At 40.8% G+C, this 12302-nt stretch overlaps 1 long non-coding RNA gene across 1 annotated transcript in view; it reads right to left on the bottom strand.

Moving 5' to 3' along the window:
* Window positions 1–12302, bottom strand: part of LOC306652524 — a 1123790-nt gene that overhangs the window by 229386 nt on the left and 882102 nt on the right. The window lies entirely within an intron of this gene.

Genomic DNA, 12302 nt, shown 5'->3' with positions numbered 1-12302 from the left:
ATAAAATTCTAAGACCCAGACTCCTTTTGTAACCTGCAGGCCATCTCCATACCCAGAAAATGGGTGCTAACAATTCCTGATCAATTGACTTTTCTGTAAACTAAAGGAATACTTGCTGATCCGAAGTTTGGGTCCTGTCTCCTGTGTCTGTCATCTGTGGGCCATGAGCTTACAATCACTTTCCCTGTGCTTTCCCAAGTTTGCCTGATAAAAAAATGGTTACAACACTGTATAAAAGCTCCTCCTCTGGAACAGTGTCCCCTGGGGCAGTACTTTCATTCATCAGGCTCAAATGGGGATAGGGGAACATGGAGTTTTAGTATACCCTTCCACACTCAGGTCTTGTCCAGAAGGTCTGGGGACAGTGACAAAGCTCAACCCCAGCATGGCCTGAGGGCAAAAGGTCACAGAGAGCTAGGTGACCTGGAGTGTACAGTACCTTCTCAATCCTGTCCAGGAAGAGCTCTTTTTCACACGTTCAGCTGCCCTACAGCAAGCCTCTTGCCCTGAAACCCAACAAAATTGCTCTGTCCACATGAACACTGAAAGCCTGCAGCTGCTCAAGCTGTATGGTGGTCACACAAGAAGCCATCACCACCCACCTGGTGCCACATGGACCAGTAATGGCAGCTTTCCTTGGTGATGCTGTAAGGCCCCCAAAAAGCAAACCCCAACTCTGTCCTATGGATCGACGGCAACCCCAATCAACCGCAGGAGGCATCACTTGATGCAAACCACAAGAGGTGTTTATTCCAGCGCGCTGGGACCCAACTCGAGGAGTCCAGTCCCTAGCAGAAAATCTTGTAGGTTTATAAAGGCAGAAACCACACATCGGGAGGGGTCGCACATGAAAGGGAAAAGGGGGACAAAGCTGCTGGGAAATTTCAAAGGGGGTCTGGGTTTGCTGATAACATACAACATGTTTTACAATGTTTTACAACAGGGCGTAGATTCTGGTCAATAGTTTCTGGTAATCCTACTGTTTGAGCACTATCTGGCTATCTGGCTCAATTTACCCTTTTACTCTCTGTTTGGGGCTGATTCCTGGAAAAGCTTTAAGGGCTTTGTTCCCGTCACTGGGAGGGAGACCTTAGGGAGTTGAGATAAAACAGACAGCTTAAAAAAATGTCCATTCTTTCAATGCCACCTGTGCTTCCTAGCTTGTAGGTCTTAGAGTTCAGGTACTCCACAATGGTGAGGCAGGTTACCAGGTTAATGCCGCTGGATGACGAGCCAGGGAGCTGAGTCATCTCATCCTTATTTACCATAATCCCATTGCCATGACAACACCTGCCACTAAAGGACTTATTGCCATGGCAATTCCCACCTCAGGATTGGCATTACAAAATGACCAATGAGGACAAAGTGGGCAGCATTCTAATTTGGCATTGTAAAGTAACCAATGGGAGAATATTGGACACTATTCTAATCAGGTGTTACTAGATAACCAATGGGAACAAATTGGGTGAGGCCTTCAATCATTTCTGTATAGGGAAGGGAATGCCTCACAGTCAGCACATAAGACAAATTTGCAGACTTGGGAATCCTGAACTTCTCTTGCTCAGCCCACTCCACTTCACCACACAGTGCTGTTTTCACCTTTGCTTTTAATAACCAAGGACCTGGGCCCCAACTGCACACCCCCTCTAGCACTTGTACTTGGTATCTTTTCTTGTGGTTGAAATGCACCAACGTTAAAATCAAGTGAAAGAGAAGCCACACAGAGAAGGGAAAAGAGATAGGACTGCATGGAACATGCAATAAGGAATGTTGGTCTAAAGAAGAAAGAAAAAACTTCCCCAAATATTAATGATAATTATTTGGGAATGCAGACTTCTGCGATGATGGTACTGTTAGGTAGGAGTTCAGGAACACCAAGATGGTGAAGGCAGGTTACCAGAAAAATGCAGAACAAGAAGGGAATTGAGCAATCACAACTCTGTAAGTCCCATTGTCATGACAACTCCCACCACTAAAAACTTATCACCATGGCAACTCCCGCCTTAGGTATGGCATTATAAAACAACCAATGGTGATGAAGTGGACAGTATTCTAATTAGGTTTTCTAAAGTAACCAATGGGGAAAAATTTTGACACTTCTAATCAAATACTACAAGATAACAAATGGGAGGCAATCAATGGGAGCAAACAGGTCTATATAGGGAAGTGAATGCTTCATAGCCAGGCATGTAAGACACTGATATCTGGACTTCCTAGATTTGTGGACCTTGAACCTCTCTCTCAGTCAACCCACTCCACTCCACCCTAAGGAGTGCTGCCTGCACCTTCACCTTCATTAATTCCATTCTTGCCTGTTACTTCTAAGTGTTTTCCTTAGTTCTTTCTTTAGGACATCAAGGACTTGAACCCCAAATGGTAGCACAAAAATAATGGTACCTGAGTGCTGCAGTGAGAATATACCTCCTGTTGTGAACTGTGGGCAAAGAAGTTGAGACAAGGACAGAAACTTAAAGGCAAAACTAATGAGGATTATTACATCACCTATTTAAACACTAAACCTTGGCCACTATGGTTAAAATCAAGAGTGGCATCAACCTGAGACTGCCCAGAGAATGGTTGGGCAGATCTTTATAGAAGCACTTTTTGTATAAAGTTGTGGTGGTCTCTGTGCAAATTGTGATTATGACACAGTACTTTTTGATAGTCACTAACAAGTGAATATTGCCCTCTCTCTCACAATATTCAGTTATAGTAAGCCTGAACAACAAATCAGGGGTGATGATGCTGGAGCTTGGGACATCAAGATCCTCTATGCTCATTCCTCAGATTCTTGGTCATCTTCACAGGTTGCAGGTGTAAGAGAAAATGTGTGCAGTTGAGACTGGCTTAAAAATACTTTTGTTTATGCTTTATCAAAAATCCCACTAATTGGCTATTGCACTGTTGCCAGCTCTTGTACTGAACCCTGTTTTTCACCCCTCATGCCCGGCATACAGAGGCAATTGGGTTTGACACTGTTACCTGCTCATCAGGGTGTCAGATACAGAAGCAACAGACAGGTAGAAATCACCCAGACCTGGTGTCTGTGACTCTCCTCTGGTGTTGCATATTTTGGGAAGGGATATGAGAACACTACCATTGAGCAGAATCAGTAGAAAGCCATGAAATCTAATTAGAAAACACTTCTGCCCAGTCACCTGTCCTATATCAGTTCCCCCAATCCCTGGCATTTATCTGTTCTCATTTCATTTTTCCTTTTCCTTGTTAGCCTGCAAACACACAAGTGCAGCCCTCCCTACCTCTGCCTGTCTCAGGTGCACCAACTTCTCTGCTTGCAAGTATTCATGCCTCACAGTGTCTCTTTTTATCCAGCAGAGGCAAGTGGTTCTGCATTTTCTGGTTTTTCTTTCATCACCTGTCACTGTGATTTCTAAATATGGCTAATCAACCCTTGGGGGCAGTGAGTCACAGCTCTGGCTGTCACAGCTCTTTGGCACAAAGGTGCTGTAATTCACCTTGACTCAACCTATATTCTCTTTGTTGGATATTTTCCTCCACTCTTGGCTTCCAGGTTCTGCCATCACCATCAGTTTTCTGCAGTTTGGATGGTTATGCCTGCAGGCAGGATGACATAAAACTGCTTTGTTGGGTTGTGGGAGTAGGAGCCACAAGAAAGACAGGAAGAACCAGTGGTGTGTGTGTGTGTGTTTGTGTGTGTGTGGTGCTGGGGATTGAACCCAGGGCCTTGTGCTTGAGAGGCAAGCACTCTGCCAAACGGGCTCTATCCCCAGCCCTGAACCAGTGGGTTTTTTGAATTGTCATTTGTCCTCCATCCTTTTCTACAGTACTGTCTATATCTTCACCTCAACTTTCACTTTTTTCTCTGTGCATTTTCTTACCCTCAGCTGAGTGAAGAGCTGCCAAGGAGTGATTAGGTCAAAACTGCAGCAGTACCTTAGTTTCTTCTGCAGTACATCCCTCCTCCTCCACCCTTCTCTATACACAGCTCAAAGAAACTTCCACCCAGTCATTGAGATCTCAGACCTCAGAGAGGCTGAAGGGAAATTATGCTCATTAGGATTAGAGTAGAAATATCACATTTGCTAAAGCTGCTGCACAGAAATGGGGGCAAAACCTTCCTTCTCCCAACTATACTTTTCAGTGTCCAAATCCTCCACCTGTTCTACATGGTAGCATGAGAAAAGGTAACAGCCTGAGTGGAGACTACCTTGCCCCATGTCTTCTATGGAGATAAATATTGGGTAAAAATTTGCATAAAAATACTTATGGTGCATATGCTTTAAAATCTTTCTTTGCATTTATTTTTAAATAGTGTAAATTGAACCCAAGGACACTTAAACACTGAACTATACCCCTTAGCACCCTCTTTTTTGAGGTGGCCTAAGTTGTTCAGGCTGACCTCAAACATGAGATCCTCAGCCTCCCAAGTTACTGGTATTATAGGCATGTACCACCATACCTCGCTAGTGTTTTAAATCTTTAATTTTGATTTTTATGAATTTTATTGGGGGAATCCATCATTTCTAGTTCTTGCACTTGATGGAGATCTACATCAACAAGAGTATCCATATCACTCAGTCCAAATCATGTCTAATTTTCCTTCTTCCTAGAATCTTTATTTGGAGAAGAATTTGAAAGACCCCTGCCCAGGCCCACCAACCTGGGCCCTGGTTACCTCCATTCACTTTTCCCAGTTCTCTACCACCCATAACATGCCTCCTGGCCATTATGTGGGGTCTACAAAGGACCTGATGTAGGCCCAGATGCATGTGCACCATGTCCAGTACAGTCGCATGTGTCAGACCTCCTATTCCCACCACCCAGCATATCTACTATGCCCATCAGAACCAGTGTGATCTTCACTAGGGGTCACCCATCTGGTGAGATATATGCAGATAGCAAGGAACCATTGCCTTCAGACACTACCTGTCACTCAACCCATGTGAGGCAAATGTACACCATCACCAGAAGCTCATGCCAGCACTGAGCAGCAGCAAATTCAAACCCAAGATAATTGTATTGACTGCTTGGGTAGGAGATCAAAACTCCTCAAACAACTACCAACCACACAGGGGCACATCCACTGGACAGTCATCTTCAGATCAATCCCAGGGCAGCTTTGTTTCCATCTCTCCCTCAAACACCACAGCCTCTTAGCATTCATGTTCCTCTATTGCTCATGTTTGAAATTCTGTACAAAACAAAAACAATTTGCTTTCCACCTAGCAATATAGATAAAATTCAGACATGTGAAGAAATTTCTCACCCTCTTCTTGCAATAAAATGGACAATCCCAGGTGTCACTGCTATGCATTCGGGGTTATTTGAATGACTCATCAAATTTTTATAGTTTCTTCAAATATTCTATTACCTAAGGACTAAGTTGTAAGTTTTAGCTTAAAACATGCTACATAGGTAATAGAAAATGTGAAGAAGAAAGTAGCATACATAGACTCATAACATCTATCAAAGTAAAAGAGAAAATAAGAAATGCTAGTACTATCTTTTGCAAACTCAAGAAAAACTAAGCATACAAATTTCCAGCCTTTCAGCACATAAAAAGAGCATGCTGTGGACATTGTTCTGCATCATCTTGTTTTTCCATTTACAACCCTAACCCTATGTGTTGGGACTAATGACACCTTAACTAACTCAGGCTGACTCCTTACTCCCTTGTGAGTGAGCAAGATCAAGGCCTCAAAGGCAGTCTCAAAACTTAATGACAATAATCAGACTACCATCATGAATTGGCTAACAACAGTTCCGTGAATGATCAGCTCCTTCTTGCCACATAGTCCTATGGGACTTTCACCTGTGTAAATCCCCTGGGCCTTGCTGACCTTTAAGCTGATTGATTCCCACCTAGCCTCCACCCTACATAAAAGCTGTGTGACTTCCTCAATAAACAAGTTTCTGCTGTGACTGGTCTCCCTGACATGTCCAGAGGGCTGGGGGGCAGTCAGTTGGCCCTACCTTTCCCAGTCTGACCTTGTTGAGGAGTGTCCCCTTCCCTTGTTGCTGGCCAAGAAGAGCAAGGAGGCTAAAGACCCCGAACCTAAGCCTTTTTGAATGATCACTGACTATTCTGTGCTAGGAGATAGTCTGGATCCTTCATCTGAAAGTGACATTATTTAATCTTTGGAGTGCCTATTTCATAGGTATTTCATAGTTACCTTCCTTTTGTGGACAAAGGAAGCATGCCATAGTGACTTCAAACCCTCATTGAAGTTAACAGCTAGATCCAGAATTTAAACCAGACCACTGAGCCCAGGTCTTAGCTTCCACAATAACTATGGTGTCACCTTCCCCTGTTCTATTGGCCCTATTTGATTATTACCTACAATTTGTACTTTGTTTTCCTATTGACTTTTTCTGTGGTACTGGGAATTGAATCCAGGGATTTGTTTATGATAGGCATTCTCTCCACCTTTTAGTTTTTAAAAAAATTCATTTCAGTCTTAAATTAATATATTGTTTTAAAGAAGCAGAATAGTAAAAGGAAACAATTTATTTACTGTTATTAGATTCTTCCAAGTGACTACTGCTTTTCAGGACTTCTAGCTTGCAATGTCCTCTCTATTAGTTAAATGAGAATGATGGAGCATGGAGGAGCACCCTATGTTGTGGTCCTTGAGGTTACAGGGAAGAGTAGAGTATATGGAGAGGAACACAAATGCTTGGATCAGACCCTGGTACAGATGCGTGTTGGTTCTTTAAGAGCAGGACCTGCCTGTCCTATAGGGAAAGGCACAATCAGAAACTATATCACTCCATTCTTCTGGAAGCTCCTGGTGGCCTGGCAGCAAGCATAAACAGAGGGGCATTATGGTGTCTATGGCAGTGACCATGCTGTGTGGCCCAAAGTCTCTTCAAGGTTCAGAGGTAGTCAGAAATGAGGCAGGAACAAGCCCACACAGGACAGAAGGTAAACATATGGGGGGTGTGAATTGCCTTTTATTCCACCATGTCATATTGACTGACAAACAAGTTCCATTATCCTGCACAAAGATATTCTGGCTGCTCAAGTAGAGCATGGGAATGGTTAAAAGGAAGGTGAAACTATAAATGCCGATCAACAGACACCAGTACAAAAAAGTGAAAAATAAGAGCTAGAAAAACCACAGGACTTAAGAGATAAGGAGGAGGATGATCAGCCACAGCCTAGGCTAGTCAGTTTTATCCTGTATTGCCATCTTGTGGCCAGAGTGTTACATTACCATCAAATGACAGTAAGGAACCATGTGGGTAGCTGAAGAATCTGTTTCTGCTCCTCCAGCATATTCAAATAATAATCCTTGGGGGATTCACATTTTAATGATTTATGTGAAACTAGGGATCATAATTGTGGAACTCCCTTACAAGCATTTCCAGTAAATCTCAATAGAACAGCGCAGCAACTTTTGCATTGGTATCCTCCTGAACAAAAGACAGTTACTACTATTAGGAAGGCAGTTCAAGAAGATGGTGTTCATTCCCCTTTTGCTACTCAGTTAATAGAGAATTTTAATCTAGATCCTAACACTCCCAAGGACTGGAAAGATTTGTGTTGTATGATATTGGGCTCTGGTGAGTGCCTCCTATGGAGAGCAGGGTTCTATGATCAATGTGAACAAAAAGCTGAAAGGAATAATAGGGCAGGAGTACAGTTAAGTGCTGAATGTCTACAGGGAGAAGGAATCTATGCTTCATCAGCTGTTCAGGCGCAGGACCCACCTCAGTATTTAGATCAAGTGGTTTATGTGCCCTGCGAACTTTGAAACAAATCCCTAGCAAATAAGGAAATAAATCACTTTCTCTCTCCCACCCCTTCCTCTCACCCCTTCTCTCTGCCTTCCTCTTTCCCTGTCTTTTATGCTATAATTAATGGTTATTATCATTTTTTTCTCCTGGGATTATTTTTTGTTTTGTTTTTCTTAAATGCAATATTTTTTTGAGCTCACAATTTTGATCTTACATACCTAGGTTAATAATTTTCTAATCAGTTCTATTTTTATTCAACTCGACTTATTTTTGAATATCTGTTACATTGCAATGGAGATAAGTGTTACAAGGCATTTGCTTTTGTGTTATGTGTATGTTTTTGTCTAATGTCATATTGTCTATGTATGCACCTAAGAAAATTGATATGAAAAATATGCGTGCATAAAATTAAAATTTAAAAAGTGGATCCACATATTTTAAATTCACATGATTTAAAAAGGTTCAATTTAGACTGGGGAGATAGCTCAGTTGGTAGAGTGCTTGCCTTGCAAGCATGAGACCCTGGGTTTGATCCCCTGCACAGCAAAAAAAAAAAAAAAAAAAAAAAAAAAAAAAAAATTAAATTGGGTAAACTAATAAAAGTAAAATGTCTTTGAAATTAACTCGCAAGTCTCTAGTTGGTCAAACTAATAAAATGTTAATGTTTATAAATGCCTAATATCAATTGATTCTAGGACTTTTCTTCAACAGGAAAGAGCCAGCAAATACTGTTCAATACTCTTCTCTGATATCTTGGTTTTACAGTAAAATAAGTAAATTAGACATAACATATATAAGATTACTCAAATATGTTTGTTAGAAACATCTGATTAATTTGCAAAGTTAAGATGCTAATTATTAAATAACATCAAGTACTTATAAGTCCTTAAATTCCAGTGGGTAACATACTTAAACGTTATTGGTGTTTTCAAAGATTGGTGGATAAAAAGGGTTTAAAGATTGTTTTGTGTTATCAATAAACACAATGTAACTAAGAGTTAAGTCCTTATAGGTGCAATTCTATATACAAAGGGCTCCAAAAGTTTTAATTGTGTTTCCATTAGAGTACTATAAACAACAAAGTGTTTCTGGGTAAGAAAATGCTTATGTGGTAAACATGAGGGTCTAAGCAAGTGCTAAGACAATCTATGTGTAAGTAAAGGGCAAATTCCAACAAGTGTGTGTGTGTAACTAAGTTGGTTATATATATGTGAAACAATCAGTTAAAGCGACTTAAGATTTTTCCTAAGGCCAAATACTATTGTACTGATATAAACCAAAGTTCAATCTATATGTTAAAATGACAAGGATTTCTTAGGAACACTAATTTACTCTTAACATCATGTCTGTTTTCTTCTTTAGAATAATTACTCTTGAAAATTAGGGTTTATATAATTATGGTTAAACAAGAACTGTTAGAGTATTGTACTACATTACAGAGTCTAAAAGAAGCAATAGTTAAATGCAATTTAAATAATACACTCGTGTTAACATGCTAGAATAAATAAAGACTGAAAGTTACAAAAGAGAGATTCTTAGACAAATGTGCCTAATAATTATCAAGAGAAACAGCCAGAGTCAGAAATTTTTACTTAATTTAAGGCCTACAGACCTTCTAAGCTACACAGGTAGGCTTAATCCATGTTTGCTAGTATGATTATCTAGCCCTAAATAACAGAAATATAGAGATCTCTACTAAACACAGATTATAACAATAAAATAATATTTTTCAAAATTCAGATGACATCAAGTAGCTTAGCTATATTTTCTGGGGACATCGATGACATTAAAGGTTACTTGCTGGATTTACATTCCTGATAACTTGGACAGTGTCAAGGTTCCCACACAAGGTTCCTTTTCAGCCTTTGTTAGACCTTATTATGGGAACAATTTCTCAGTTCTTCTACCTTCTGGTGAGGGATTATTGACTTCTGTCATTTTCATGATATTCATTAACATATTCCAGATTCTACAACATTTATTATGTATCAATCTCATTTCAGTACTCATGTCTTTTGCTCTTCTCTCATAGAAGCACCCACCCCCAGATGCTTTTACAACCTGCTCTTCCCCAAACAAACTTCCACCTTGGACCCCTTGGTTGACCTGATTTTTAAAAGGGAACTCCAAACTGCTTGCCCCACGCTGTCCCCTTCCAGCTCAAAGCAGCCAGAGTGGTCATCACTCACTTCCTGTCCTTACAGCAGTAAGGAGTTCCTAAAGCAAAAGGGGAAAACAAAGCCAGAATTGGGGACAGGCAGTTAGTGTAGAAATAGGGGATCAGTCAAATTGAGGAAATGGAGGCCATGAAAACCATGTGCCTCTGGAAGTTGGAGACTGTCCCTGGGAGAATGTAATGTCAAGCATTTGTAGAGTCCATTGGTTATCAGATTACCTGGCTGAATCAAATCGGTCCTTCTCTTGCCCATTCACTTCTCACTTTATGCATCTCACTGGAAAAACTAGGCCTAATCACACAGGCAAGAAGCAGAGATAAGGGGAAAAAACTGGAGAACAAAAAGAGACCTTAACCTATAAAGGATGTAAGGTTTGCTCGCTTCTTGGGACTTTAGAACATCAGCTGTAGTCCCCTTCTCCCTCCCAGGAGAGGTCTGTGTTATTAACTTTAAATAGAACCTCTTTAACATGCTGAATCCTACTACAGTGTTAGGATTAGCCTGTATACTCTTCCTTATAATAATTGCAGTCCTTAAATGTTTGTGGTCCATTTTTAACAAGAGACGTATGAGGGTTCAGGTCAATGAGGTCCTCCTGAAGGAATCCCTTGTCCCAGTTCTTGGTTCACAGCAGTTAATGTCTCAAGTATGTAAACTTGCAGAGGGGAACATTCCACTCTGACCACCTAGGAATATAAACAATTGCCCCCAAATTGGGCAATCGAAACAGACAACGGACCTGCACACACCTCAAACAAATTCAAAAGTTGGGATCTACTTGGAATATCAAAGTAATTACAGGAATCCCATACAATCCACAAGGGCAAGGAATTATAGAAAGAACACACCATACCATAAATACTCAGTTACAAAAAGAAAAAGGGGGGAAAGGAGGAACACATATGCCCCCATCATACACACTCTATCACATTCTTTTCACTAAGGAAAGAATTGGGATTCCTCTCCCGGTAATACTCCTCTGCCATTGGTGTACTGGAAAGATCCCCTATAAAATCACCTTCGTGGACCACACCCTTTACTAACTCAGGGATGAGGTTTTGCTTGTGTTTTCCCAGAAAGTGAATCTATGCCAATTTGGATACTAGCCAGATTGATCAAACCCGCTATGTCCTATGGAGGGCAACAAGGAAAGACGTTGGTAAACGTTGATGGAGGAACTGAAGAGACTCAATCTTGAGGACACAGAGAGCTCCTCAAATAGGCAAGGACAATCATCAAAACACAACAAGAAAAATGAAGAAAAGAGGTCAACATGCACCTCCAGTAACTTGAGGGGTGATTAAAAAGGGTAACTCAGGAGGCTCAAAAAATGGCTCCTGATGGTGATACTTTCCCATCCACTTTGTTTTTACTAATATGTGCTATTATCACTGCCAACTCTCACTGCACTGGTGCAACAATTATTGGGACCCTCAATCCATCCACAGTGATGCCATTATGCTTAGATGCAGATGTTCTGCCTTCTATCTTAACTTCTAATACTTCCATGGGCATTCCTGCCACTTCAGCACCTCCTCTTCAAGCTCAATTTAATACTACTGCTAACACTATCGGCAGTTGGCTATTCGTGAAGTTGTCCAATTGTTTCTCCACTTCTGAGCTCTCATTATGTGATCACGTGATCTGCTTATGTCCTGATACTCTCCTAGATCGTACTATTAGAAACATCACAGTTCTTAGATAGGTTAAATTAACTTCTGTATCTAAGAATAGTTCTACAAATGTCTTCCCTGGTTTGCCTGTCTGCCCATGGATTCCTGCCAATACCACTAAAAATGTAAACAGAATTAAACCATTGGCAGACATCCATCCCCACCAGTGTGTGCAAAGTCACACTCCTTTTAGTGCTACCCAGCAGCTTTCATCCTTTGCCAGACTTTTAGTAATAAATGCCTCAGAACCCACCCCAAGCTCACTGAAAATGTATTATAATTCTTCTGGAAGTGCCTCACTGTTAGGTACTCTATTATGTAACCAGCAAAGATGTTTAGATATAGGAGCTATGCTTTTCCTCAATGGGACTCATTTTAATGGAACATCTTCACAAATGTTTAATGCGCCTCTCTGTGTTCAGCATCCATTTTATTACATTGTCTCTAATCAAACCACTAATATATCTATATATTGTCATGATTCTACACAATGCTTCCTGACCAATTGTTGGTCTCCTGGAGTTTCAACTACATTGTTAGCTAGAGTACCTCCTTACATTTGGGCTATATCAAATGATATTCATACTATTCAACCAATAGTTCTTACTAAAGATGTACAGGTAATACGTGCTAAAAGAGATTTTGGACTCATTGCATTGCTTGCAAGTATCATCATCACTGCTCTAACTGCTTCAACTGCTGCCACAATAGCCTTAGTACAAACTGGTGC

The sequence above is a fragment of the Sciurus vulgaris genome (assembly GCF_902686455.1).
Source record: "Sciurus vulgaris genome assembly, contig: HiC_scaffold_261_arrow_ctg1, whole genome shotgun sequence".
Taxonomy (NCBI): Eukaryota; Metazoa; Chordata; class Mammalia; order Rodentia; family Sciuridae; genus Sciurus; species Sciurus vulgaris.
Note: the sequence above shows the minus strand (reverse complement) of the source record. Positions and strands in the feature narration are given on the sequence as shown.